Below are 6132 nucleotides of genomic sequence, written 5' to 3' on the forward strand. Positions count from 1 at the left end.
AATCCGTTACTGAGGTTTAACAGCACACAGGTGAGACAAAGGGAGCAGATTCTAACATCCTGCTCTTTGCTTTACATTTCGTTTTTGCATTTGCTTGTGGGAACTACACATATTGAGAGAAAATTCTCATGCTGTCAGATAACGGGCATCTAAAATGACTTTAGCTGCTATCTCTCAACGAAATGTATCCACTCTACAGGTTTTATAGAGTGATTGCTAAGACCAGTAGTCTTCCACCCTCTGATGAAGAGATGGCACAGCACTGTACCCCTGCCTGGCTTGGTAGGCAAACAATACTAATTGAAGAGAACAGCATCTCTTCTGACTGACTTCAGTCAGAAAGAGATGCTGTTCTATTTCATTAGGGATGACTTGAGAGATTGGATTTGATGGATACACACTACTGACACTGTGTATAAAATAGAATATAATGGGTACCTAGTGTAGAGCACAGGGAACTCTACTCGGTGCTCTGTGCTCAGTGCTCAGCGCTCCCGTTCTACTAAATGGGAGGGAAATCCAAAAAAGAGGGGACATATGTATGTGAAAAGCTGATTCATTTTGCTGTACAGTAGAAACTAACATAAACATATAGCAACTCTGCTATACTCCAATAAAAATTTAATTTAGAAAAAACAAAACAAAAGAGTACACATCAATTCTATGTATCACACAGGAGTTGCTGAAATCTCTTGCCAGTTTTCAGACAGCCATCCCTAAACCACTGACATTGGAGGGTAGATGAGCAGTGGTTCTGGGCTTGGGTTCCATGTGGAAATCACCCGAGAGCTTTAAAATCCCTGATGCCCAGTCCTCACTCCCAGCAATTCTGCTTAGTTGGCCTAAGTCTTGGTCTGGGCACAGGAAAGGAATTTTTCAAGACACCTCAAGTGATTCTAATGTGCAGTCTAGGCTGAGACCCCTATTAAGAGTTTCCTACCTGACTGAATTGGGTAAAAGAAGCCATCACCCTGACCTTAGGGATAATGTGCCTTCTCTTAAGACTTTCCCAAAAGAGTTGACATTGACTTATTAGTATGGATGTTGCTTTAAGACCAGGTTGGATAAAGAAAACCTTTTGTGAGAACTTGATTTTAGTTTTGAGACAGTATGTAACATGTGGTGTGTGGGTGCTCAGTTGTGTTCAACTCTTTGGGACCCCATGGACTATAACCTGCCAGGCTCCTCTGTCCATGGGAATTTCCAGGCAATAATACTGAAGTGGGTTGCCATTTCCTACTGCAGGGGATCTTCCCAACCCAAAAATTGAAGCTGCATTTCTCACACCTCTTGCATTGGCATGCGGATTCTTCGCCATGTGTACCACCTGGGCAGCCGGAATGTAATACTCATCTCATGCTTGTCTCAGATGAGAAACCCCAGGAGCATTCCCTGTGGAGTCCATGGCGTTCCTACATCTCGTACTGACTTAGAACAGGGTTTTTAAGGCCAGCATCCTTCATGTGGTCCCCAGAGGAGCTTTCACCAAGAATCTCAATCACAAGCTGTGAAGTGGAGTACATGAAACCTAGGGATCACATGAGACAATCCATTGGTGTGCAGACGAAAATCTACTAATTTATAAGAAAAAAAAAAACAGAGAAAGAAAAAATTAATATCTACTTGTATTTAATATGTGGACTGAGGTGATGAAAGGTCCCAATTTACTCCAGACTAAAGGATTTCCTGGAACACAGGACTAAATCCAGGAAGGTCCCAGGCAACCAGGACAAATTGGTCACCTAACATGGACTAATGCTGGCCTCCTGACTTGGATATGTGTGACTGATGGCTCTGAAAGTATCCCTAAGGGCAAGCAGAAGTTACACACAGGAGGAGGGATGATGGTGACCCCCTCACTCAGCTTATTCATTTCCACCATTCAGCAACCTTTGAAGTTTACAGGGTGATTATCAGTGTGATTAATTTTATAAGTACAACACCTTTAAAGGATACAATATTTATAATGATATGAGATTCTTCCACCACAAAGAGAATTATTGATTATCTCATGGCAGAAAATCCCAAAGAATTGTCAAACTTAAAAATAAATTACTATTATTTTTTTAAAATACAATAACACTAAATTTCTGATCTTTTTGGTTGATAAATTGACTGTCCAAAATATGCTACCTGCAAATTAAAAAAAAAAAAAAACTTAGCTTAAAAGTTTAAACACAATTTCCATTTAATCCAGGCCATCAGGGTATAGATGATATTTTAATACTGCTTTTAGAAATTCAGTAACAGAAAACTTTATAATGTGAGGTCTAGGGGATGTTTAGGAATGATTCCACTATTAATGTGATATTATTGCTAACAACAATTAAGTTGAATGTGTCACCTGTATCTTTACACATTTTTTTTAAAGTAGAAATGGAAATTTTTAGTCTATTTAAAATTTTCCAAATAAAGAGTTTGGGAGTTTTTACTCAATGTGTTAAATAATAAAAAGTCAACATCTTCAATGAGTTTGCAAGACTAGTTGACATCAACTAAGATGAAATTTAATAGTCAAATTTTAAAATAAAGCCTAAATACATGAAAAGATGTTCAGCATCACTCATTATTAGAGAAATACAAATCTAAACCAAATGAGGGATCATCTCACACCAGTCAGAATGACCACCATCAAGAAGTCTACAAACAATAAATGCTGGAGAGGGTGTGGAGAAAAGGGAACCCTCTTACTGGTGGCGGGAATGCAAACTAGTACAACCACTATGGAGAACAGTGTGGAGATTCCTTAAAAACTTGGAATAGAACTACCATATGACCCAGCAATCCCACTGCTGGGCATACACTCCAAGGAAATCAAAATTGAAAGAGACACATGTACCCCAATGTTCATTGCAGCAGTTTACAATAGCTAGGACATGGAAGCAACCCAGATGTCCAACAGTAGATGAATGGATAAGGAAGTTGTGGTACATATACACAATGGAATATTACTCAGTTATAAAAAAAAAAGAATGCATTTGAGTCAGTTCTAATGAGGTAGATGAAATTGGAGCCTATTATACAGAATGAAGTAAGTCAGAAAGAGAAACACCAATACAGTACATCAGTGAATATATATGGAATTTAGAAAGACAGTAAAGATGATCCTATATGAAAGTCACCAAAAGAGACACAGATGTAAAGAACAGACTTTTGGACTATGCGAGAGAAGGGGAGGGTGGGATGATTTGAGACAATAGCATTGAAACATGTATATTACCATACATAAAATAGATGATCAGTGCAAGTTTGATGCATGAAGCAGGGCACTCAAAGCTGGTGCTCTGAGACAATCCAGAGGGATGGGGTGAGGAGGGAGGTGGGAAGGGGATTCAGGATGGGGGGACACATGTGCACCTGTGGGTGATCCATGTTGATGTATGGCAAAACCACCACAATATTGTAAAGAAATTATCCTCCAATTAAAATAATTAACTAGATTTTTTTAATGGAATATATAATAAAATTGTCTTTGCAAAATTGATTTTGAAATGAGATCTGTAATTTATTTAGCATAGCCAAGTATATACTATTTTAACTTGGATTTAAATATCTTTGTATGGTATCTTTTTCAGCTATGATCTCTATTCAAAAGGTACTGAAATAAACTGAACTTAGACCCAGATCTTCAAGTTGGTACATTACAAAGATTTTTAAAAGCAATTCAGTTCAGTTCAGTTCAGTCAGTCTGTCGTGTCCGACTCTTTGCGACCCCGTGAATCGCAGCATGCCAGGCCTCCCTGTCCATCACCAGCTCCCGGAGTTCACCCAGACTCATGTCCATCGAGTCAGTGATGCCATCCAGCCATCTCATCCTCTGTCGTCCCCTTCTCCTCCTGCCCCCAATCCCTCCCAGCATCAGAGTCTTTTCCAATGAGTCAACTCTTCACATGAGGTGGCCAAAGTACTGGAGTTTCAGCTTTAGCATCATTCCTTCTTAGACATATTCAATAATATTTCTCCCTCTAAATATTATCTATGGTAAATGAGGTCCAAAGTACCTTTATATCATTAATAAATAAAAGCTAAAAATTATCTATTTTATACTTATCTCATCTTTTAAATTTCTATTTTTGGCATCACCAAGCTAGAAAACTTTTTTTTCAAAGCATAAATCTGTAATAATTCATGATGCTGTGTATTCCAGAGTTGGCACTTGATAAAAATGTTCAGTGAATGAATGAATCCCTCTTGCAGTGTTCATTAATGTTGACACTTATAGGATTTTTTAAGTTGAATAGTATTCCACTGCATTTATATGCATTTTCTTTATCCATTGAAGACATTATGCTACGTGAAATAAGCCAGTTACAGAAAGAAAATACTGCATGATTCCATATACTTATATGAAATATTTAAAATAATCAAACTCATAAAAGTAAAGAATAGAGTGGAGTTTGTCAGTGCCTAAGAGGAGGGGGGAAAGAGGAGTTGCTAATCAATGGGGATAAAATTTTAGTTATGCAAGATGAATAAGTTCTAGAGATCTGATGTACCACATCAAGCCTACAGATAACAACGCTATGTTGTATACTTCAAAATGTGTTGAGGATACAGACCCTTGAAATGGGAATGCTATCAGCCTGTTGTCTCACAAGGCTTGCCAACTTGTGTTTTATTTTAAATAAAGGTTGCAATATTTTATTGTCAAAAAATGCTTTGAGGATAAATCTAAGTGTTCTTACCAAAATTTAAAAATTTTAAACCCTCTCACAGTAGTCATAGCTGTACTTGGAAAAAACTCGCAAATAGATTAGGAACACCAATTTATGAAAGTTCCTACCCAACATTCAAAAAAAAAAAAAAAAACCTGAGAAACATCACATATCTGTAAGTCTACTAAAGGAGAATCTATTATAATCAATTGCAATCTTCCATTCAGTATTTCTTAAATGGAATGGAATGATCTCCCAAGTTAACTAAATTCAATGAGGAATTATTGATTGCCTCATATTGGAAGTAAGTTTGTAAAAAATAAGTTATCAAAAAAAAAAAGTTATCTATGATGTCTGATTTCAAAAATTTAAGTTTAGCTGGAGAATATGTCTTCAAACTTCCACTTACATGTGGGTACAAAATAATGTTTGGAGAATTTGAGTCACTTGGCCGTGCAATTTCGTGATTTTGCGTATGTCCGGCCTCTTCATCCTATCACATACTCATCTTCTCCTTGATCCCTATTTTCACATTGAAAGTGGACACGCTTGTGAATCAGAATCCTGTAAAGCACCAATCTATACAAAACTAGTCGTTCTCTTCATGTTGTAGGGCAAGTGGTTCACCCTTCATCACATCAAGGGCGAGTGAGGGCTGCGAAGTGTTTTTAAAAGGTCTTCCCCTTCAGTTGCGCCTTAGTAAATCTAGAGAAAAGAGCCTCAAATCCCTTTCCTTCCAGGTCTTTTTTCTGGATTATGATCTACATGAAGAAAAAAAAAAGAAGACAGTGGTGGTGATAATCTAAAGTGAGGCAAATAACAGATGTATTTTTGTCCCCCCAAACTGGAAATAAAGGACACAGCAGAATAAAGTAGATCATTAAAAAAAAAAAAAAAAGACAATCACCCCAGTAAATAATACCAATGAAGGCAGTGAGCTCAGAAATTCTCAGTAACTCAGAAAATCACCAGGAAAAGGCAACCCCTCCAAAATGTGACTCATGCCAAGGACTGGTGTTAGAGGAGGCTGGCTGGCTTCTAGAGATCCCATTTCATTGTGATGTCTGGTCCTAAGAAGAGATTGGCCTCCTTTGGGCATAGCACTTGGCACCATGTCACATGTCCCTGGGTTCTGTTCGGTGGACTCTAAGAACCTGCTGTGGAAGTGCCAGGGGCTGATTTATCCCTGGACCCTCAGCATCATGAGCAGGTACTCATCTATGACGGATAAGAGGAAGAGTGATAGGGTTAAAAAGATTTGCTTCTTTTTCTCAGAGCCCTGCTCTTCCGGACACCAAGCCTCCTGGCTTTGCATGTTTTGCTTGGAAGAACTGGGCTGCAAGCACAGTGGGGCTACACTTATCTTCCCTGGCAGCTGGTCACGTTGCAAAGTCAACAAGACTAGTATAAGCTCCTTCCTTGAATGACACTGCCTGACATGGAACTGCAAGCTAAGGAGATTAATCTGATAAGAAAT

Source organism: Bos taurus, chromosome 15 (genome assembly GCF_002263795.3).
Source record: "Bos taurus isolate L1 Dominette 01449 registration number 42190680 breed Hereford chromosome 15, ARS-UCD2.0, whole genome shotgun sequence".
Lineage (NCBI taxonomy): Eukaryota > Metazoa > Chordata > Mammalia > Artiodactyla > Bovidae > Bos > Bos taurus.